A 25,439-nucleotide genomic window follows, 5' to 3' on the forward strand; every position below is an offset into this window, starting at 1 on the left:
TACTCTTCATCTTGGCTTGAAAATATCTTCATTTCATTCTTTTTCTTAAACGGTAGTTACACTGTTTATAAACATCTAGGTTGAGAGTTATTTTTTGTCACTATTTTGAAGATATTAATACATCATCTTATGACTTTTATTGCTATTGAGAAATTAACCCTATGGAAATTATTATTCTTTTGTAGGTAAAGTGTCCTCTTACCACCTCCCTCTGTCCCTTCAACTCCAGCTGGGTTTGTTGTACAGAAATAACCTTAAAATAAAATAAAATTTAAATTTAAAATTTAAAAAATATTTTCTTTATCTTTAACATTCTACAGTTGAAATACAATATGTGCGATATGGATTTCTTTTTATTATTATGTTTAGTGTTTGTTAGGTTCTGTTAAATATGAAGAATGAGATTTTTCATTGATTCTGGAAAGTTCTGAGCCACTAACTCTTCAAATATTGCTGCTTCAACACAATTTCTTTTTTCCTCCTGAAATGTTAATTAAATGTATATTCAATGTTTTTGCTTCTAATTTTACCTTTTTATATTTCCTATCAGTACATCTCATTGTCTGCATTCTAAGCAGTTTGCCTGAGAGTTATCACTAGTTGAGAAATTCTTTCTTCGTCTCAGATTAATCAGCTAGGCGACACAACCATTGAGTCTCTAGTAGCAATCATTAATTTTTCCCTTTCAGATTACTTTATTGTTAAACCTTCCTAGTTATTTTTAAAAGTCTTTTATTTATGTATTATAATTTTAGTATCTGCTTTGATTTCTTTAAAGATTAAAAAATTACTACTTTTTTGTTCCATACTTGGTGATTTGGATCTAAATTTAAATAACTGCAGTTTAAGTGAAATTCATTATTAAAAATTATTAGATCGGGTTCTTTGGAACATGATTCTTTCATTTCATTAATTAATTATTCATTTTAGAGGCAAGGTCCCATTTTCTTGCCCAGAGTGGAGTGCAGTGGTGCAATCATAGGTCATTGCAGCCTTGAACTCCTAGACTCAAGTGATGTTCCCACCTCAGCCTCCCAAATAACTAGGACTACAGGCCTATGCCCACCGCACCCAGCCTTATTTCATTTTTTTATATACTTGGGTTTAAGATGCCCTCTCCCAGAAAGGATTTGCATTGGTTTTTGCAAGTCATCTAGGATCAACATTAAACTAATGACCCATAATGACTTTCACCATAGAGACATGTATTTTCTATTTCTCCTCCACAGATACTTAATATATAACAAATAAGTCAATTCACTGTATTCTTTTGTATTTTCCCGTTTTTGTGTTTTATGTTGTGTGGTTTCCATTGGAGGTATATTGACTTTATACAAGAGTCTCTGATCTGAACTCTCAAGTTACTACAAGATTTTGTCTTTTCTCCTTCTTGGGCAAAGTGTGTTTGAGTCCAGTCTGTGCACTGCCAGGTATCAGCAGGTGCTAGGAGGAGAATAGCAGTTCCAGTCAATGCTTTTCTCTCTGGATTTGGGTGCCCTCATTCTATCTGAACTTCTGGAATTACTCTTACTTTTATGCCAACTCAGTCATGCAGTTGAAAACATTTTTAAAGTTTTTTTATCCAGAAATTTTAGCTGTTGATACCAGAAATGCTGTCCAGACACCTTATATTATAATTGCCCAATAATGTGTGTGTGTGTGTGTGTGTGTGTAAATAAATCTATGTACTAGTAAAATCTTTCTTCCTTTCATAAAATATTTATTGAGAAGCCACTATGTGACAAATACTTTAACGGGCCTGGGACATATAAAGCTGATAGAGGCTCTCGTGGATCTTACTGTGTAGTGTGTGATATAGATAAGTAAACAATAATAACAACTCGGTGTGAGAAATAGTATAGCATAAGAATTACAGGAGGTTCCAGGAGTGCCTAAGAAGAACATTGCCTCAGAGCTTGAGGATTAGTTAGGAAAGGCTTCCAGAAGAAAATGACATCTAACATTTTTTGGAGAAAATTCATTCCCTTTAAAGCTTTTTCTCCCATCTTTTAGCTTCCTTTCCATACTATCCTAACAAAATGCCTGTTTTCACTTCTCTGTGCTCCCCTTTTGAGATCTTATGTTGTGGTTTTTCCTTTGAGAGTGAAAGGAAAGGAAAGAAAATTAGAAATAGGTTCAGCTATTACTTTGTTGTTGTTTAATAGCATTTGATTTTATCTGTTCTATTTTCTGGAAAGTCCTGCTTTGTTCATGTCCACTGACATGATCATACTGCCTTCTGGAAGGATAAGTTAGCAATGATTGTAAAAATATGTACAAAATTTTAGAACATTAAAAAAGGAACAAATTTGTTTAAAATGTAACTGAAGTTTGGAAGGAAAGAAAGAAAGCATAATTGAACATAATTGTACTAGCTTAAATTTCATAACCTTATTACTTATTTGAAAATAGACTTTAGAGAACTACGACTATTTTTCATATTGAAGAAAAGCTATTTCATTTTTACTTCATTTTATTTGAGCTTTGAATTTTCATATGTCTCAAAGAAAAAGTTAGCATTTGGAGGTATAAGACTGCATAAAAAGGTAAATTTTTTAACAAATCCAAATGTAGGACTTTTCCAAAAATTTAAACCACATTTAAGTCTTTTTATTTCGCTTATTTTATAAGCTTATTTTAGAGTGAAGATTAGAACAGCATGGTGAAATAATTCTTTTTTATTTTTAAGATCATACATTTTATTATTTTGTGCTGAAGCTAAGTTATAGTGACAGTGTTTATATAACAATGAATATTAATTATTTATTTTATTGGGCAAATCAAAAATTGTGGTAATCTGTTTACACCTAAGAAATTTTCCTCATTTTAAAATACAGAATTTTTTTTTTTTTTTTTTTTTTTTTTTTTTTTTTTTTGAGATGGAGTCTGGCTGTGTCAGCCAGACTGGAGTGCATTGGTGCGATCTTGGCTCACTGCAACCTCCACCTCCCAGGTTCAAGTGATTCTCCTGCCTCAGCCTCCTGAGTAGCTGGGATTACAGGCATGTGCCACCATGCCTAGCTAATTTTTGTGTTTTAGTAGAGATGGGGTTTAGCCATGTTGGCCAGACTGGTCTCAAACTTCTGACCTCAAATGATCCGCCTGCCTCAGCCGCCTAAAGTGCTGGGATTACAGGCATGAGCCACCATGCCTGGACAAAATAAAGACTTTTAAAATAAAAAGAGTTGGCCTAAAAATATGGATTTACACACTTTCAGCAAATAACTAGTAATTGAAGATGGCTAAGTTTATCTGAATTGTAGACTATATTCATTTTATTAGATACAAACAGTTTAGGTGCCAAAATGAAAACACCACAGACATAAACAAAATCCATCGATGGTTTGATTGAAGTGTAGTAAAGACATCAGAGTAATTTCTGTTGAGCGTGTTGAAGAGTTGGAGGCTCTTTTAGGCCTGTCCAAATTGTAAATTTTATCTTTTGCATGGGTGTTCATTATATTGAGTTTTGTCCTCATTTAATTACCACAGGAAAATTTATGTTCTATTGGGACTTTGAGACGGACAGTTGATGGCTCTATAGCATTGGGGATTAGAGATAAGATGAAATGGAGTAGGATTTTCACATAAATGATCATATACCCTACTGATATCTCCAGACTCATGATTCAAGTGTCCCTAAGAGTCTTAACCAGTTATTAAACACATGACCAAAATGATAAGTGATAAACTATAAAAGATATCCTTTAAAATGAAGGCGTAAGTAAAGAAAGTCAAAAGGTAAATATAAAGTGTTTTTTTCTTGGGATCAGAGGATTTGTAGTTTTGATTGTCATCTCTTTCTCTCAGTGGATGAAGATCACCAAATAAAGATCACCAAATTAAAGTAGATAACTAATATAAATAGTTAAAATGCCCCCAAGCTTTTAAGGCTAAAATAATCATGCAGGCCACTTCATTGCAACAATGATGGCCAAATCTATTTAAATAACTCTATCTGTTTTGTGCTCCCACTCCATCTTGTGGCCAAATTCCAGCCAATAGTTGAAAAGAATTTTAAATGAAAACAGAACACAAACTCTTAGTGTAGAGATGTCGTGGGTAAACTAACATCAAGTTTGAACCAGTTCTGTGTACTTTAGCATTTTTACCAAGGTAACCACATTTTAAAAAGATGATTGACAAGTTCATGTACTACCACAGGATGAAAGCCATTACGGCAAGATACTAACAAACCATGCTTTATTAGGAAACAGCCAAATGATGCAAGGGACATTCATTTATTCACAAATATTTGTTGAAAACTTGGGTATCAGGCATTGTTTTAGGATTGGACTTTATTGCCATGGATGAAACATAAGCATTTCTGTCCTCATGGAGTATATATTTTACAAGGGAAAACAGACATGATTTATATATCTAGGATATAAGATAGGCATAAAATGTTGAGTCTTCTCCTCTCAGTATGACTCTCATAAGAAAAGTTTGCAAGTTTTGGGGGCCATTTTTAAAGTGTAGATAATAAAAATTTAGGCAATATCAATATATTGCACATGGGCTCAAAACACAATTTAAACCAAATGATAGAATTCTGAAATGATGACACAAGAAAGTTTAAAACAAATATTGTGATGTGTTTTTCACAGCTGGGGCAACTAATTACCAGAAATTTTATTTCCTTATTAAAAGGAATCTGAATTACTCACAGATGATTAATTTTAATGTTTAAATACATATGAAATGATAGGTATAATGCTCAACAGGTTTACCTGCCTCACAGGGAAACAGCCCTTTGGTGCAAACATTTCTCCCTGTCTGAAATGGCACAGTACCCCAAATTTGGATGTGGAGAGGAGGCTTGCATTAAGTGAAATATACAATGGATGAAAAGAAGAAGGGAGTAGTGATAAGCTGGTGGGCAACTAGATGGGAACCTCAGTTGTGTGGACACGGCGGTAGGCAGCAGGATGGAAGGAAGGTACGTTAGGAAGAAATGTCGAATGGTAAGCTAATCTAACTAGTTTTTTCCTAGAGCTGATGCTGGGCACAGGAGGGCATACTTAAAGATAGTGGAGCTTTGTCATATTCACGTTCAACTTGGAAGCAATTCAATATTATAAAAATTTACATAGGGTTGGCATGGTGACTCATGTCTCTAATCCCAACACTTTGGGAGGCTGAGGTGGCCAGATTGCCTGAGGTCAGGAGTTCGAGACCAGCCTGGCCAACATGGTGAAACCCCGTTTCTACTAAAAATACAAAAATTAGCCAGGCATCGTGGTAGGCACCTGTAATCCCAGCTATTCAGGAGGCTGAGGCAAAAGAGTTGCTTGAACTGGGGAGGGAGAGGTGGTAGTGAGCCAAGATTGTGCCATTGCACTCTAGCCTGGGTGACAAGAGCAAGAGTTCGTCTAAAAAAAAAAAAAAAAAAAAAAAAAAATTAGATAGTAGTTGTGGATCATACCAAAGAGGCCAGAACTGATGGCTCACACCTATAATCCCAGCACTTTGGGTGGTCACAGTGGGCAAATTGCTTGAACCCAGGAGTTCAAAACTAGCCTGGGCAAGTGGCAAAACCCCATCACTACAAAAAATAATAAAATAAAACTAGCTAGGCCAGGTGTCTCACACCTGTGGTCCCAGCTACTTGGGAGGCTGAGTTAGGGGAAATAGTTTGAATCTAGGAGTTTGAGGATGCAGTTAAGTAGATTGTGCCACTGCACTCCAGCTTGGGCAACAGAGAAAGACCCTATCTATAAAGGAAAGAAAAGAATAAAGGAAACCATACAAAAGAGTTTAAATCCTACTTTTGTCATTTACCCACTGGGTGGCTTTGGAAAAGTCATTCAAAATCATTTGAATGATAGTTTGATCATTTATAAAAAGATGACTGTAATACCTCAGAAGATCATTGAGGCCATTAATGGAAACTATATGCAAAACAACTGAGGATCTGACATGTAATCAATAAATTGCCTGCATAGTATTAAATTGGAGTCTGAATGTAATTGCTATCAGCATCTCACACACATCTCAAGACAAAATCATTGTTATTTGAATTATGTACAAGTACTCATAGAGTGTGGCCAATTTTTGGATTCAGAACTTTTCTGATGAAAGCACTGATTGAGTGTTTTAACATTTCCATAGGTTTTTTTTTCTTTTAACACATCTGATTGTCTCCTGGTGATGTAGATTCTATGTTCATAAAATGCTCACTGACTCAATGATACAATTCCCTCTTTAGTTGTTTACCATTAAAAAATATATTTCAAGAGAACACAACTCCAACTACAAAAGCATTTTGAGGAAAGTGAAAATCAACAAAGGAGCAGGACCTGCACTGTAGAATGTATTTCTAGGTATTGACAAGCCAGCATATTTGACTCTGTTTAAGAACTTTCTGTAAATTTTGGAGTCCTCATTAAGTATAGAAAAGAAACTGCCAAGCGGGGTTTGGATTTATATTTTCATATGTTATCTCATGTATTAGTCTATTTTCACACTGCTATAAAGAAATACCCAAGAATGGGTAATTTATAAAGGAAAGAGGTTAATTGACCTCTTCCACATGGCTAGAGGAGGCCTCAGGAAACTTACAATCATGGCAGAAGATGAAAGGGAAGCGAGCACTTTTTCACATGGCGGCAGGAGAGAGAAGAGTGAGTAGCGAAGGGGAAGATCCCCTTATAAAACCATCAGATCTTGTGAGAATTCACTCACTATCATGAGAACAGCATGGGGGAAACTGCTCCCATGATCCAATCACCTCCCACCAGGTCTTTCCCTAGACATGTGGAGATTATGGGGATTACAATTCAAGATGAGATTTGAGTGGTGACACAGCCAAAGCATATCATATCAATAGACCTGCTCTTGGTTTCAATTGAATAAACTTAGACTTAGATATTGTAAGGATGCATTTCCAGAGCAGCATTACAAATATTTGAAATGGTACATTTGGATCAAGTAAAAAGAATTAACTTCTTACACACTTTTATTAAGAAGTGATTTATCATCTACCTTTGATCGCATCCTCTTGGAAAAAAACATATTTACATTTTTGTTCATTGAGTATCTCATTTACTTGTGTATTTCTTATAAGCCACTGATTTGCAATATGCTACATTTACATTTTCTCATTTGTTGCATCAGTTATAAAGGAGGAGGAAAAGAATAATAGGATTTGTTTGATAATTTGTGCTCTTTCAGCTCTCTCTGAGTAGTTGTCCCAAAGCATTAAAAAATGCTGCAGAATCTTGCATAAATTGTAACTGCACTGATATGCTTGCTTTCTTTTCTCACAAGGAGGAAGGTTATTAAAAACAGAGAAAGATCAGACTCTTCAATGCATTCTGAACAGTGTCCCACATGGAATAAACTCAATAAGCAGTTGGTTAATATAAAAATGAATGGATGAATGAATCAGAATGTTTAAATATGTTATTTAAGAATCTATGGTCTTTTCCTAAAAGTATTATTTCTATAGTTCAGAAAACATTAAAAATTCAGTATCATGAGAAAAATGAAGTATTTCACTAAGCTGAATCATCAAAAAAATGAAGCTGACCACTTACAACCCTAAGCATTTTAAAAATGGTAATATTTCCAAAATTGATTATACACCATTCAAGCTGAGGGGTCACCATTCTGAACATAGATGATTGTATTGTAATTTTATACACTGAGGCTCCCAGGGCTAATCCAACAGGTAGGACTTAGTCATGGAATATTGGATATTGAGGTTTCCTTTTTTGTTATTTTGCTTTTTGGAGACAAGGTCTTGCTCTTTTGCCCAGGCTAAAGTGCAATGACACAATCATGGCTAACAACATCCTAGACCTCCTGGGCTCAAGAGATCCTTCCATCTCAGCATCCCAAGTAGCAGGGACCACAGGCATACACCACCATGCCCAGCTAAGGTTTTAAATTTTTTGTAGAGGCTGGGTCTTGCTATGTTGTCCAGTCTAAGATTTCTTACCACCAGTTTTTAGATTTTATTTGTCTTCCCCATCACACTTAGGCTGAAAGCACTTACTATTTGTTGCAAAAAGGTATCTGTCTTTAGAAGCTTTCATTTGTCCTCTCATTATTGATGGCCTTTCATGTTTTTTGAGTTTCTAAACTACATCACTCAACACTTGATCACATGTAAAATGCCATGGGCATTCCTATGACTGAAGTGTATGAATTTTATGATATCTTTTTGTGATGCCTGAATTATTTTGCTCATTGTTTGAGTACTTGGCCAATCTAAGCCACTGAGTTTGCCAGACTGGCCAGAATAATTTAAGTATTGCCATTGTCACATTGTACAGCTGCTGCTAACTAGCAAGCCATTCTTAATCATCGACATCTCTCTTTTTCTCTAGGCAAGATCCTTCTGTATAAATTAACCATAATTCGGCTGGGCATGGTGGCTCACACCTGTAATCCTAACACTTAGGGAGGCCAAGGCAGGTGGATCACTTGAGGTCAGGAATTTGAGACCAGCCTGGCCAACATGACAAAACTCCATCTCTACTAAAAATACAAAAATTAGCCAGGTATAGAGGTACACGCCTGTAATCCCAGCTACTCGGGAGGCTGGCACATCAGAATTGTTTGAACCTGAGAGGCGGAGGCTACGGTGAGTCAAGGTCGCACCAGCCTTGGTCGCACTGCACTCCAGCCTTGGCAACATAGTAAGACTCTGTCTTTAAAAATTAAATTAAATTAAATTAAATTAATTCACAGTAAGTCCTCTCTTCTAAGCCTATCTAAATTAGACCTATCTGATCCCAAGCAAAAAGTTTCAAGCACACTGACTTCTCAAACAGGTTGTTGAAATACGAGTTTGGGGCTCTTGGGTTAATACACAGTACCCTGTATGACATACATATGTGAAAAAAGACACAAACTACTATAGTAACAGCTCCTTGAGTTATTAACATTTGCAACAACTCTGAAAAGTGGATTTCCTTGACATTTTAAAACTAAGGAAGTTGAGAGTCAGAGAAGCCAAGTATGTTGCCAAAAGTCAAAGAGTTACAAAGCCATGAAGTCAGGATAAAAATTTCAGTTTGTCTGTTTTCAGAGACCGTGCATTTTCCTGGGCTCCACATGATCTCTACGTTTGATTTCAAAATTTACAAGTATCTTTATGTGTAATTCTATATGTTGTTGCCTACAGTGACAGAACTTTCTGACTAATTTATGGATTTTCTATTTTGAAGTTATTTATAGTTATTAACCCTCAGGGTTGTTATGAAGATGTGTATGAAAAAATATGCTTGAAGAAATTGTGCACAGTATAAAACGCTGTACTACTTTTAGTTATTATTATTGTATAGTTTTGCCCAGAAAAGTTTCAACAGAGGAAAATAGTTTTTAAAGTAGAAGCAGCCCTAGTGGCCACATAAGCAGAAATAATTTAAAGGTGATGACCCTACCTAGTGAATTAGTCCAAAGCTGAATTGGTATTTCCTTAAGCTCAAGAATGATGGGCCTTGAGTAGTCAATTCCACAATATCTGAGAAAATGAGATACTTGAGCTGGGGCATATATATTTTGCTAGACCTACACCTTAAACAATTGTCACTGTGAACAAGAAACAGAACTAAGGATGGTCCCTTTCTTTAGCACTGAAGTAGCTAAAACCCAGAAAGTAAGATCATTTCTAGAAAATCTTGGTATCTCTCTGTAACAGTGTTATTGTGCCTCTCAGGGCAGGTAAAGACTAAGAATCAAGATGTTGCAATAGCAACATCTGCTGGTATTTTAGTAAAATTACACAAACCGACTGAAAGATTTTTTGACAGTTTTCTTTAAATGAATTGCTGGACTTTGATTTATGGGCTACAGTACACACAGTAATGGAACATGAGTATTTTGCGGGTACAAATAGGGAGAATCAGTGGGCTATTGGAGGAATAAAAGGTGTTGTTTCAGAACAGAGACACACTTTATTTACACTAACATAAATAAAAGATCAATGAAGATCAGGACCCAAAAACCTAAAGCTAAATTAAAAAATGAATGATTGAAAGATTAGGCTTCTATATGACAGTGATTAAAACAAATACACACAGAACATTCTAATAATCAGAATGAGCAGGCAGTGGTCCTCAGGTTACCTGCCGCCTGTGCCCTGCAGTTTCCAGTAACTCACTCATCCACTCACTCATTCAACAAATATATATCGAGCACCTACTATGTGTTATATAATTTTATGGGTGCTGAAAATACAATAATGAACAAAGTAAGTCCTTTCCTTAATGGAGGTTACTTTCTAGATTGGGGTGGACTGGGATAGGGGAAAATAAATGAGTAAATTTACATGATCTGGCACTGTAGGGATAAATAAGCAGACAGAGGACAGAGTCATGAGGAGAGGCACTCATTCATATAGGTAATTAGGGAAATCCTCCCTTATAAGAGATATTTGAGTGGACATGTGAAGCACATGTAGGGGTACAACTGAGCCATGCAGTAGGGGATGAGTGTTCTGGGCAGACGAAATAGCAAGTGCAAAGCCCTGAAACAGGCAAAATTTGAGTACCATCAAGGTTTGGACTGATTTGAGGACCGTCGAGGAAGACTATGGAACTGAATTAAAGTAGAAGCAGTGGAACATGACAGTGGACTGGCAGTAAAGGGATAGACTCTGGGGTCCTCAGGTCAGAGTAAGAAATTGGCCTTTCCTCTGCAGGAGAAAATAAGTCATCAGGAGGATTTGGGACAAAGAAGGAACACAGGGAGGAGAAGAGAAGCTGTTGGTTACAATGAATAGAAATGTTTGACACAAGGGAATATATTCAGGTATTATCCTTGGTAAGGAGAGGAACATCTCAATCTGCCACCCTCAAGCTGTCATAATCCTGAAGCCAGTATCCCATCCCAGCCTTTTTTCCTGAATATTCTTCCCCTTGTTAGGCTTGGCTAAAAGACTAATGGGCATAATTTTTCAGCTGTTCTGTTATAGTTCATCTACAGATACTAATAAAGTTAATGGGATCATTGCTGACTCAGAATTCTGGCATATAGTTACTATGTCACTATTACCTGGCTGACTATTTTGCTTTTCATTAAAATATACACTGAATATATTCAGGCTTTTGATATATTAAAGCAAAGAACAATGCAAACATGAACCAATGTGGGATATAAACTAGCGTGATGAGTAGAAGATTAAAGATCAAGAAGAAATAAAAGATGATAGTTCAGATTATACCAGACTTTTCTATTGCATCCCTGCATCTGCATGCCTCACAGGCCTCTTATACTTCATTTCCCCAAAGATGAGTTCATGATCTTCACTCCTAGCATTCAAACTTCTTGTTTTTGTTATGATCTCTTATTTTGGTAAATGGCACCACCTCTTATCCAATTTCATGTGTCTGAAAATTTTTCTCTACATTTTCCTTTACACTTCCCTCTCTAATACAATATACCCCTAATCAATCACCAAATGCTATTGTTTATCAACTTATTTTTATCTACTTTGACCCAGACCCCTTTTTACCATATATGTCCAAGCCAACGTTATTGCTCACGTGGACCATTATAATTGATCTATGTTTGATTTCTGTTTTGTTCACTCTGTCCACACCTCTTCTATGTCGTTCTCTACCCAATATATTATGATGTCTCCACTCTGCCTAAAATCCTTATCGGCTTCCAATTATCCTTAGGAAAAAGTTAAAAATCCTTAATGTTGTTCCTTCAGAATTACACATGCAACACTGACAGTTTCCTCTCTATTGTAGGGTCTTAGCCCTGTAAAATGTGTATTAAACTCCTTGAAGGCTGTAAAACCTCATAGTCCACTTAATCCACAAAATCCTATCCTAATAAATCAATTTGTTTCTCTTGATTTACAAATTTTCTCAAACATCTTTTATTTTAAAAAATATTCTCAAAATATCAACAAGCATCAATGAAAAATTCTTAAGAGAATTACGTGCCGTATGTTATAAGTGCACTGTAGCACCAGCTGTTCTTTCCTGTCATTTGTCTTCACTAATGCTTGTATGTCTGTTTTTTATTTGCTTTTAAATATAGACATGATGATGTAATTAGATAAAATATCCTAATGCTTTCATCATTATTTTCAATGACTTTTACTAAAATCTGAAATTTTTAAATTTCCCCACTTTATTTAACATGGAGGTGAAGTGACCATTCATTTAAGTGAAAATTATACAGCAAGATTTTTAGGCAATATTGTCTGAAAAGACCATGTTTTGCTAACATGGCTCTCCTCTTCTCTGAAATATAGTGTCTGATAAAGTAAAAATAAAAATGCAATGCAGTTAGGCTCAAAGGTAGTGAGTTATCTCAATTGATTGTTCATAGTCAGTTATATATTAAACTCCTTGTTCTACTTTTTCCCTGCTTCTCACTACTGCACTCAGCTAGTCTTAAAATAAACACATTGAAGCAGAAATTGACTACAAATAGATAATTCAAATCTATGTCAAAATTTGTGGGATACACACAAAGCGGTTCTGAGATGGAAACAGAATTTTACATACTTATATTGGAAAAGAAGACAGATCTAAATTCAATGACTTAAGGTTCCACTTCACAAAGCTAGAAAAAAAAAAAGCAAAAATAAACTTAAAGTAAGTAGGTAGGAGGAAATAATAACGGGCAGAAATCAAGACAGTAGAGAACATACAGACAATGGAAAAAAATTAAAAAGCTGAAAGCTGACTCCTTGAAAAGATAAGCAAAATTCACAAGCTTCTAGGTAGACTTAAGTAAAAAAGAGAGGAAACAAAAATCGCCAATATCAGGAAAGAAAAAGCTTTCCTATAACATAATATAATAGGATCTGTACCACAGATCCTACAGATATTAAAAGGATAATAAGTAAAGACTGTGAGCAAATTTAGGTCAGCACATTTGACAACTTAGATAAAAGGGACCATTTTTTGTCTTCCATACTGTTCTTGCTACCATTGCTGCATAACAAACCACCTCAAAACACCCGTATTTTATCACGTTCAACAGTTCTCTGGGTCAGGACTCCAGAAAGGGCACAACAGTGATAGTTTTTTTCTGTCCCAAGATGCCTGGGGCCTCAGCAGGAAAGACTAAAAACCTGAGGGCAAATTTAAAGCTGGAGCTGGGAATCTTCTGCAAGTATTGTCACTCATGTGTTTGGAAGGTGAGCCTGGCTGCTCGCTGGCCCCTGAGAACTGGGAACCCACATGTGACATCTCCATGTGCCCTGGGCTTCCTCACAGCATGGCAGCTTCAGAGTAATTGCATTTCATACATGGAAGCTCTGGCCTCCAAAGATAACCGATCTACCCACAAGAAAGAAGCTGTATCACTTTCTGAAGTAAACTCAAAGTCACTCAGCTTCACTTCTGCTATATTCCTTTCAGATTCCAGAAAATTTGACAACTTAGATAAAAGGGGCCATTTTTGTTTTTCTTATTGTTCTTGCTACCATTGCTGCATAATAAACCACCCCAAAACTCAGGGCTATCAAGCAATCATTTTATCATGTTCACCAATTCTCTGGGTCAGGACTCTAGACAGGGTGCAACAGGGATAGGTTTTTTGTTTTGTTTTGTTTTGTTTTTTGTTTTTCGTTTTCTGTTCCAATATGTCTGAGGCCTCAGAAGGAAAGACTAAGAAACTGGAATCATCTGCAAGTATAGGCTATCCACCTTGGATAAGATTTTTGGGTTAAGGCTCTTTCTTTGAGAATAGTTTACTGCTGAAACTATCCCGTACACTATTCCCCCAAATTTTACTCAAAAACTCTTTCCTCTCTCATTCTATTACAGGTGGCTCAAAGAGGTCAGGAGGCACCTTTAACACTTTTATTGGAGATCTCCTTGTCTAGATCATCAGGTTTCTCGGGTATATATTTTCTATTTTTATGTTGTCACATGGAACAATTTTGCTAAACTTTGCAACACTTTACAAAAAAAAATCTTCTTTACCCCATCTTCCAATAACACTTATCTCCCTATCCTTCCAGCTTGCATAATTGTCTCCCTTGATATCATCCGGCCTTCACTGACAGTCTTCCCAAGGCTCTTCTGGCTCTCATCTAACCCAGTCTCAAAGCCAATGCCATGCTTTTGTCATGTTAGCTTCCTACTTCCAGCTCCCAAATTTCTGTTCCACTTATTATTACTACATAACAATGACCCCAAGTTTACTGGTCTAGTTGTTGTACTGGCTTAAACTAACTGCTTTATGATTTTCACAAATTTGTGGAACAGAGATTCAAACAAAGCACAATAAGGATACAGAAATGACTTTCTCTTGCTCAATGATGTCTAGGGTCTCTTCTGGGAAGACTCAAAAATTGGTGGCTTTTAATGAGTGAGTACTGGAATCCTCTGGATGGGGTACTTATTCACTTGTGCAGTAGTTGTTACTGACTGTTGTCTGAGTCCTCTGGGGGTGCTGTCAGGCAAACCATCCATGTTTGGATCATGCAGTAGATGTATTTCTATCAGTAAGGCATCTGTACAACTATTCTCCAAAGTAATTACACCATTTTATGGTCCCACCAAAAACGAATAAAAGTAATGATTATTCCATGTTCTCACCAACATTTGATATTACAAATGTTTTACTTTACCCATTCTTGTGGTCATGAAATAGTTATCTCATGCTATAGATAGTGTATTAATTCGTTTTCACACTGCTTATAAAGATATATCTGAGACTGGGAAGAAAAAGAGGTTTAATTGGACTTACAGTTCCACATGGCTGGGGAGACCTCATAATCATGGTGGGAGGTGAAAGGCACTTCTTACATGACAACAGCAAGAGAAAAAATGAGTGAGAGGCAAAAGCAGAAACCCATGATAAACCCACCATGAGTGAGAAGCAAAAGCGGAAACCCATGATAAACCCGCCAGATCTCATAAGATTTATTCACTATCACAAGAATAGCATGGGAAATGTCGGCCCCCATGATTGAATTACTTCCCTCTGGGTCCCTCCCACAACATGTGGGAATTCTGGGAGCTACAACTCAAACTGAGATTTGGATGGGGACACAGTCAAATCATATCGGATAGTATAAAAATTAAAGTAATGATATTATTTTAATTCCCCTGATGACCAATAATGCCAAACAATTTTTCATGTTTTTTTTTTGTAATTGCATATTTTTTTTCTGAGGCATTGGTTCAAGTCCTTTCTTTTTTTCAAAAATTGAGTTGTCTTTATTATTGAGCTATAGAAGATATGATTCACTGCTGGCTCCATTAAATAAGATTCATCAGGTGAATTTTAATTTCTAGAAATTAAATTTCCATAAAACATCATAGAGATATAAGTCATCACAGAGTTAAAAAAAAATGCAAAGTCATCTAATCTAACTAAAACGATTTCATAAAGTGGAATAAATGTGATTTTATTATCCAGCTGTTTGTTCTTTCTTAGCTTCCAAGGAAACTGTGATTTAATTGATTTCTATCAATGTTTATTGGGTACAACTGTATGCAGGGTATGTATCTGGAAACTGGAAGCATATAATTACAATAACCCATGGCCCCTGGTTTCCAGTGAAAACAATACACAAATGCTTGTATGACAAAGTGGATTTTGGCAAGCACTACACTAGCGGTATAATATGTAATAGAGGAACTGGGAAAGAAAATATTTAATTCAAACTTAAGTGCTCTGGGAACCCTCCGATGAGGAAATATAAGGGAACATGAAGTATTAAAGTCTTAAAGGGTGATCAACACCCATATTTCAATTTAAAGAGATTTTTATTTCTATTTACCTGTTTTTAAGATCCTGATTGAGTAAGCTCAATTTTGTAAATCCAAGCTCTCGGTGATAATTATATTTAACTGTCTATGTATTGATTGTTAATGGAGCATGCATGTAAATTATGACTAATATGTTAGGATCTACAAGACAATAAACTGCGTCCATCTTTTCCAATAAACAAATAGGTAAATATAAAGACAAGTCAAAACTAACATCTATACAATTGATATAGGCCAGTTTAGAAGGTGATGGATTAACGTGGGATCCAAATGCACTACTTTTATGTTATGCAATCCCCAGAATAAGAAGATTGACTCACCAGTCACAGCAGCACTGGTCTTCTACCAACCTTTACCTCCCTCCCTGTGGGCAGAGCAGGGAGAAGATGGAAATGGTGACGAAGGAGGTTGGAGCTCAGCTAAGCAAAGGAGGTAACCCTTCACGAGTTTGCTGTGCAAGTAACTCACTTCCACTCCCCTGGGGAAAGGAAAATAAAGAACAGAGAGGTGCAAGGAATGTGAGAATGTGCCTCTTCATGGAAACCAGGAGTGAGGAAATTATATTCTGTTGCTAATATCCCATGAGATGATTCTGATTATTGGGGAAGATATGTATCTTTTGGGATTATTTGCAGTCTCTTTTAAATTGCCTTGCTTATACATTTTTAAGAATGGTCAATTTTTTTAGAAAGGTGTTTCATTATCTTTTGTATATTTATACGATCTAAATAGTATGACAGTAGATATAAGAACAAGTGGCATAGTCAGTAACCTGCTGTCTCACATATATAACCTCTAAATTTCTTATTTTTTTCACTATGTATAATCCATTTCTCTTTTTTGGTGGGGATTGGCCTGAGATTCAGGTGTGAAGTATCTTTTACTCAGTGGTAGATATACCTGAAACAAAAAAGGCAAAAAGAAGAGGAAGAAAACCGATGAAATAGGGAAAAGCAGTGAAAGAAAAAATTGACTTGGACAAATTCTAGAAACACATTTTGACTTTTACCTTCTAAACCAGTGGGTGGTTGAGCAGATATTCAGGCATCTAAAGAAGCCAGAGGAGTGGTCGTGTTCCTGTATTCTCTGCAGACAATTTAGTCAATGGACATAAATACCTTTTTTAAAAACTTGAGCTGGTATAGTTTTGCTGTGTCTCCACCCAAAATCTCATCTTGAATTTTAATTCCCATAATCCCCACATGTCAAGGGCAGGATGAGGTGGAAGTAATCAGATCATGGGGGCGGTTTCCCCCATGCTCTTCTCATGATAGTGAGTGAGTCTCCTGGGATCTGATGGTTTTGAAAGCATCTGGAATTTCTCTTGCTTGCACTCACTCCATCCTGCCACCCTGTGAAGAGGTGCCTATTTCTTCTTTGCCTTCCATCATGATTGTAAGTTTCTGGAGGCCTCCCCAGCAATGCAGAACTGTGAGTCAATTAAACCACTTTCATTTATAAATTACCCAATATTGGGTATTTCTTCATAGCAGTGTGAGAATGAACTAGTAAGTGGGCATTTATAGATTTCTGTACTATTCATCTATATTGACCACTACTTTTGGTTCTTTTAAACAAAACTCTTTCTGTGGAGGCATGCGTCCTCACCACCTGTATGTAAAACTGCACTTTAAGAATTGTCTGTTTTGCTCTTTGAATTATCCTTATTACAGTCTAAAATTTGGGAGCATATAAGTCATGACCAAGATGGGCTTATAATTTAAAGCTTGCATGTCTGTGAGTTTTATTCATCAAGTAGAACATTCTCTGTATTGCAGAGAATTATGGTAAGGCAGAAAGTGGAGGAAACAGTATATTTTAGAACATTTAATAGTTTAACATGATTATCTAAGTATAGACACTGAAACCCCTAAGTGTAATTTTTCTTCATTTTAGCTTTGATTTGTAACTTTCTTAAAACTAAAGCTTGCTCACTTGTCAGATCACAGATACACTTTACTTCAGAGTGAAGGCTCAAAACCTTCATGTAGTCCCTTTTATATAGAAGCAAATGTATTCACTTTTATATGGAAGTCACTTTCAATAAGGGAAACACACATCATGGTTATTTTCCATCAGAGGAAGTATTTCTGGATATAAGAACAATGATTTTCACAGTGGTGCATTATGTTCATCCTCTGGTTTTCCAAGTCGAGGTTCTGTTTTAAGTAAAGATTTTCATATTTCATTAGTTATTATCACTATTTCTAACTTACCAATATGGGAAGAGTTCTGGCAGGAAAAATTACCTTTCTGGCCTTGAAAATTTTGAAGTTGCAATTAGTGGAGGATAAGGAAAAGTTGTGCCACCTGGAAAACGTTTAAAATTCCTTCCTAGTGAGATGAACATTACTTACCTACAGTCATCCTTTCCAGTGTTCCCAATCAACTCACACTATTTTTAGATCTATTCAAATTGGCTAATAATGAGGATTTACATGAATTATGCCTGGTAATGCTGTTGTCCAAGTGGCCTTTCAGTACTGGAATTATTATCTTGGGATTCTACAATAGCTGTGGAAATGAAGGCTAGAAATGCACCCTACACTGCATAAAATTGTTGAAAAGACATGTCTAATCTTAAAACCAGATCTTGATTAGTAATACTTTATTTGAGGAGGAAAGTGAGAAGGGATAGGGATGTGTCATAAATGAAACCCCTACACAGTGCTTTCTGAAAATCTCAGGGTTTAGAAGATAATATTATCATAGAGGTAAAGATAGGTTACCAACAATAAATTAAGGAAAGTGGCTCAGATTTGATGGAATTTTGTTACTAATTCTAGAACTCAATGTGAGATAAATATTAAAGCCAATTAAGAGGATTGCTAAGGTACATTGCAAACAAAAGCACTAAAATAGTATGGAGTACATAGAGTCTTGATAAGGAATGACAAAAATCACATGGGACAACTCTGTGTGTCTACAAGAATGAGGCATTTCCTAAGAGGACACTTTGCTCTTCTAGTGAGTAAAGTCTTCTTATGATTGGACCACCACCCAGGGTTCTCAGAGAGCCTGTGATCAGCCTGCTAATCCCTTCTCGGTGAACTCTGAGCACTGCTAAAGACCAGAAGAGATACCAAATGTTTGGAAAAGAGAGCTTTAATTTCTCAGGGGTGCGGGAAGTAAATTCCATAAACTTGTCAGGTTGAACTTGACCTTGGGCATCATACTGGAATAGATTACTAAAGGGATGATTTGTGATCTTCTACAAAAGGAATATCTGAAGGGCTGCTATGCAACCTTTCTAAGAATCACTAAAAGTGGAAGGGGCTACTCCGGGAGGCATTAACTTTTTTGTGATTTTACACATTCCTGCTAAAGCTAAATAATCATATGGCAGTGATGTGCTCAGAGTGACCATTAAGATTGCCACAATAAAAACAGATTCCATGATTCTCTGTATCCAGTCAGGAGAAAGAAATCACACCATTTATTTAAACAGATAATTTAATTTTAAAAATCGTTAACTAGGTATATTTGTTTTCTGGGGCTGGCATAACATAGTTTGATAAACTAGGTGCCTCAAACAACAGAAATCAATTGGTTATTAATAAATTCCTTTTAAAAAATATTTGTTAAAAACATAAGGCAAAATCTATTCACAATAAATCAATAATAGTTCTGGAAGCTAGAAGTTTGAGATCAAGGTATCAGCAGTATTTCTTCCTTCTGAGGCCTGGGAGGGAGAAACTGCTTCATGCCTCTTTCCTAGCTTTTGGTGGTTTGATGCAATCTTCGGCACTCCTTGGCTTGTAGTGTGTCACCCTGATCTCTGCCTTCATTCTTCACATGGCATTCACCCTGTGTGCATGTCTGTCCCAGTTTCTTCTTTTTGTTTGTTTGTTTGTTTTTTGAGACGGAGTCTCGCTCTGTCGCCCAGGCTGGAGTGTAGTGGCGCGATCTCGGCTCACTGCAAGCTCCGCCTCCTGGGTTTACGCCATTCTCCTGCCTCAGCCTCCTGAGTAGCTGGGACTACAGGCGCCCGCCCCGCGCCCGGCTAATTTTTTGTATTTTTAGTAGAGACGGGGTTTCACCGTGGTCTCGATCTCCTGACCTTGTGATCCGCCCGCCTCGGCCTCCCAAAGTGCTGGGATTACAGGCGTGAGCCACCGCGCCCGGCCAGTTTCTTCTTTTTATAAGGATGCAATCTTATTGGATTAGAGTCCACCCTAAATATCTCATCTGCAAAGACCCTGTTCCAAATCAGGTCATTTACAGGTACTGAGGAGTTCGAACATAGAGATTTTGCGGGGGTAATATGGTTGGGCTCTGTGTCCCCTCCCAAATCTCATTTCGAACTGTAATCCCCACATGTCAAAGGAGTGACCTAGTGGGAGGGGATTAGATCATGGGCGCAGTTTTCCCCATGCTGTTCTCATGATAGTTAGTTCCCATGAGATCTGATGGTTTTATAAGTGGAGGTTTCCCCTGCTTGCTCTCTTTTTCTTGCTGCCTTGTGAAGAAGATATTTGCTTCTCTTTTGTCTTCCGCCATGATTGTAAGTTTCCTGAGGCCTCTTTAGTCATGTAGAACTGTGAGTCAACGAAACCTCTTTCCTTTATAAATTACCCAGCCTCAGGTATTTCTCTACAGCAGTGTGAAAGCAGACTAATACAGGTGTCCACAATTCAACCCATAATTTTAGGTAACCTAAAAAGCAAAATGTTTTCACAAAGGTAGTAACTGAAGAAAGAGCTACCACCTCCAGCACTGCAGGAGCAAAGGGATGTGGCTAAAATGATCAAATCATAGAAACTTGGAAAACCGGCTTCAAGGAGCTGAAACCCAGACACCTGGGGCAGGGGCATTTATGCTCAGGTGGTCCTGGTGTCTCTGATGGAGGGCTCGATGAGGCTTCTTCTGCAAGCGTTCAAAAAACTGCAAACATTGAGCAAACTACAAACGGTGTCCAGGTGCTGCTACAAGAAGCAACTGCCCCTGCTAGAGTGACATCTCATAGGAGTCATTATCATGGGAGCTACAAGCCGACAGAATCTGCAAGTCCTTCTGCCGCCTTCAGCCTCTAGCGCCCCCTATTGGTAGAGCCTTGTAGAAGCAGCTGACAAAGCAAAACTTGGTTTCTGCAGTGCCAGCCCTAGCTAGCATCACAAAATAAAGTAGAAAAAGGTGTTGGGAGGACCACAGCCTTGGACAGCTTTCTCTGTTTTTCTCTGGGTCATTTGCTGATCTTGACTCATTCAAATTAGAGTAAAAAGTGTGCCAATTACTAATTTATTCTTTCTCAGCTACTAACACACATTTTTTGACCCAATAGGCGTCACACAATTCCTAGATTTGTGGAGTTACTGATGTGTAAATTATTGCCTTTATTCTTTATCTATAAAATGGGTATGCTAATAATAAATACCTCATAGAGTTGTTGTGAGGACACATGAAAATTACTTAGAACAGTAGGTCACATGGACTAAGTTGTTAGTTATATTAGCTATTATTTTATTACTATTTTGTTTAATTGGATAATTAAAAGTTCAAGAATTAACAACATGTTTCAGGGCCTATCTATTCTTATGTAGGGAATTAATGAAACTTAGGAAAAATTCAGGTGTTCGCTCAGTGCCAATATAGCACCTACAAATAAAAATGAATTATTATATGTCTTCATTAACTAAAATCAAGTATCTCAACCTCCTATTAACACTTAACATTCTATAGCTGATTATTATTTCTAGAACTTCCTAAAAACTTTCAGAAAAGAGAGCTTCTGCTTAAGCAACATGACTGCAAAAGCCAGGATGGCAAATTTCTGCATGACTGTCTACTACTGATTGGTAGTGGCTGCCTGGAAAGCTGAGTTGAGGAGTCTGAGGCTCCCTGTGGGTTCAGAAGCAAAAAAGTTGAGGATCATTTAGCAATCTCAGCATCAGGCATGGGAGAGCGTATTTGTGGCACTCCTGTCTTCCCCTTGAGTTTATCAACATTAGAAGGAAGAGTACGGTTTTCCAGGGTCAAAACTGAGTTAAGTGTCTGGTTTCTATACAAAGCTGAGATTGGAAGTAATAATACCTCATATGGTTATTGTGAGGATTAAATTAAAGAAATGAAACATTCTTCCCATCTCTGCGGAAGCCAATAAATGTTAGTTGTTCCCTTTCCTGTAAATTAGTTTCACTACAGTGTATAAGCCTATAATTGTGTTTATCTTTGTCATATTTCATAATGTTGTCATGATTTGATCAATTATATAAAAGTTAATCACTGTGAAACAGAGTTCTTTAGGAAATGGCAAACACATTCCAAATGCGTTCATGCTATAGTGGAAAATCTATAGTCATGTTATTTATCCCCACCTAAATGTATATGAAAGTATTTTTGGTGAATGGATGATGACGTTTGACTTTTCTACACATATAATTACTTCAGCATCTATAGATAACACAGATTAAATGCAATTTATTTGATTTCTCCACGTTTCGTTGAATAGGGAACAGTTTTCTTTTACCTTTTATCAATGTGAAAAGTAATGAAATGCAATTGTTCTTCATTGCCTGCAAAACAAAAGAAACAATGTCATGGTTAAAAATAAGTAGCTCTCATGCACTGAGATTTTTATTAGACTAGGCCATTTTATTCTTTTGTGAAAAGGTTACTACCTATGTTTAAATTTCACCGTTAGATAAATTTCATGAATTTCATATAGTTCTGTGAAGTGTCTGCTCCAGACTGTGCATTTTCCTCCCCTGGACTTCCTACTGTATTTTCTTACAGGCCTGCCTCACAGAAATTAAACTCAATTTATACTTTCAAAAAATCTGGTGAGTATATAAATATGCTTTGAACATGTGTTCTTAGAGCTTCATTTTTCTCTACTTCATTGTTTAAATAGGCAGCACCACCTGGTGGCTAAATAAAACAACTGAAATCTTTTACATCCTGAATATGGAAAACTGTAGATTCAAGAGCGGAAAAATATTTAATTATTTTTTACATTAAATTGGGGTTATTCATCATAAGTTTCTTATTTAAATGACATCTAGTTTTTAAAATGCATACATCTAAACCATGAAAAGTTTTATACATTGCTAATTATACTCATTTTCTATACTAGCCGTATTATTGAAAAAAAATCGGTTGTATAATTTTAATAATGTGACATTTAAAATAAAGTTTAAACAACTTTTGAGAAAATCATCCTCTTGAGGCACTTTAATCCACTCGCTAAAATTATCTTTTTGCACTTTTCTTTGAAAGTACTCTCATTTGTAACAAACCACGGTCACAGGCACTTACTATTAAACAACTTTACTCATAAAACACCAACAAAATTAATAAGAGCTATTTAGAAAAATACATGTAATTGTTACACTGTAATTATAGTTTTAGACCCATATTGAGCTTCAAAAGAGGCATTTAATTCGAAATGTAATGTTGCTGCCCTCTTGTGGTTTAAAATGCATATTTCCTTCTAGAAATAAAAATACAGTATCCAAATAAATAATAATTTTGATATTTAATAAGAAAACGGAGTGTGAACTACTTTCACATATGTCCACAGAAATACAGTAAATAATCCATTAACTACCACAGATGAAGATTAGAATGTCTAGGAATTTTAGTATCATGATTGATAATTAGTGATTAACTTATTTTACCCTCTTTTGGTGAGTGCAATTAACCACAAAATCCCTCTCACCTAACTTTTAGCATCTTTCACCAGTTCCATAATATAGATTTTGCAAATGCTATAGGAAACTAACACCCTCCAATTAATACTGGTATAATTAATTTACTTTCCTAACGTTAGGTGAAGAATAAACGGCTTCAAACTACTTTAAAAAAAAAAAAATCCTTCCTCATGTTGCTTCTGTTTTCACCTGGGATGAGTTCAGGAGCCTTTCCCAAGGTCCAGAACATGCATTTACCTTGCTGAAACACTTTTTGGCCCTTGCAATTGTGGCACTGAATGGAAAACAAGCTTTAGACACACATTCCAAATGCAGGAGCCAAGCTTTTCCTTGTCATGCTGGCTCTGTTGCTAGAAAAGAATGGTGCCTTTCAGATTTCTCCATACGAACAGAACTAATTCTCCAAGAGCGTGTTTACATCTCTCACCTTGGATTGGGAGTGTTATCATGGATTAAAGGACAACAAGGAGGAAACAAAGAGGGATGATTCTGCCTTTGCCTAAAATTCCAGACACTGTAGGGCAAGAGTTTATTTTCCAACTGTCTGAAATTTCCTTTGGCTACCCCCTTCTCTGTGAAAGCTTATGATGCACTTCCATTTAGAAAATAGGATTTTGTTATTGTTGAGAAGAGGGAAAAACTAAAGCAATCACTTATATTCTGCTTTCATTTATTTAGCTACAGAGAAAACAAGCAGAGTCAACAGCAAAAGTGGGTGGTTGGAGCACTCTGGCACCTGGACTGGCATTCCTATGCCTCCCATGACCTTGATATGCTGCTGTCCCCACCAGGGCCTTTTAACATAGGGCTTCCCCCAAGTCGTTTTCTTTAATGAGGTGGCATTTCCTTTCTTTATTTTTTATTCTTTCCTGGAAAAAATGTCTAGGATTTATCTAGCATGCCGTTAACCATCTTGTCTTCAGGAATAAGCAAGAAAAGACAGCAAGGGACTAAGGGGTCATGTGACTCAACATGTCCAAGGCTGTTTTTCAAAGATCTCCGTGCCAATTCCTTTAGGTTTAACTTGAAAGCAGTATCTGCAGGAGGAGAGAGAAGGGCTCAAGTTAGCTGGCTCAGAGTCTTATCCGTACTTGGCATGTCTTGGCCATCCGTTGAAGAAACTGTTCTTGGTCCTCTATACCTTGCTACCTGAAGACACTCATTTTGCTCCACAGTTGTCTTCTGTCCTCCTCTTGACAATGGGTGATACAACATGGTAAACAAGTAGCAGCAAAAACTGAGCAGCTCACACCAGGAATACATTCCGGTTGCACAGCTACTTCCTGACCTGTATGTAATTCTGCCATGTGCCTGAGCTCTAGTGAGTCCCAAACTTCCCAGAAATCACTCAGGTCCCTTCTCAGAAGGGGCTCTTACAGACCCCGGGTGAGACGAAGCAAGCCCAGGTACTTTTCTGCCTATCTTCCCCTGGGAGTCTTCATCTACAGTGCCAAGACCGCTCTTTCCTTACACAACTAGGTAGTTGTTGCTACTGTTTTTCAAAGTCAATAATACATTGTTTAGGGATAAGAAATAGTCGGTGCATAGGGTAGCAGGAGTTACCTAAGTAGGGAGAGACACGATTTCAGTGAAGGGGCTCACAGGGTATTTCTAAAAATCTGTGTTGTGACTTCTGTGGGGGAACACAGAGTTTTACTTTATAATTACTTTTTGTTTTTCTTTTTGTCTTTAAGACAGTGTCTTGCCCTGTCACCCAGGCTGGAGTACTGTGGTGCAATCAGGGCTCACTGCAACCTTGAACTCCTGGGCTCAAGCGATCCTCCTTCTTCAGCCACCTGAGTAGCTAGGCTCCTCCTTCCTCAGCCTCCCAAGTACCTAGGACTATGATATGGTTTGGCTCTATGTCCCCCTCCAAATCTCATCTCAAATTGTAATTGTCATATGTTGAAGAAGAGGCCTGATGAGATATGACTGGATTATGGGGGGAAATTTCCTCCTTGCTGTTATCATGATAGTGAGTGATTTCTCACAAAATCTGATCATTTAAATGTGTGTGGCGCCTCTTCCTTCTCTCTGTCTGTCCTTCTTTGCCATGGTAAGGTATGCTTGTTTCCTCCTCACCTTCTGC

The 25,439-nt window shown here is 36.9% G+C and overlaps 1 long non-coding RNA gene across 1 annotated transcript in view; it reads left to right on the plus strand.

The window, feature by feature from the left end:
- LOC139355789 (uncharacterized) overlaps positions 1-25,439 on the plus strand; it is a 275,722-nt gene that overhangs the window by 109,473 nt on the left and 140,810 nt on the right. The window contains exon 2 of the long non-coding RNA XR_011606832.1: positions 13,746-13,812. This is a non-coding gene — a long non-coding RNA (uncharacterized lncRNA). The remainder of the gene's footprint in view (positions 1-13,745; positions 13,813-25,439) is intronic.

Source organism: Macaca nemestrina, chromosome 8, assembly GCF_043159975.1.
Source record: "Macaca nemestrina isolate mMacNem1 chromosome 8, mMacNem.hap1, whole genome shotgun sequence".
Lineage (NCBI taxonomy): Eukaryota > Metazoa > Chordata > Mammalia > Primates > Cercopithecidae > Macaca > Macaca nemestrina.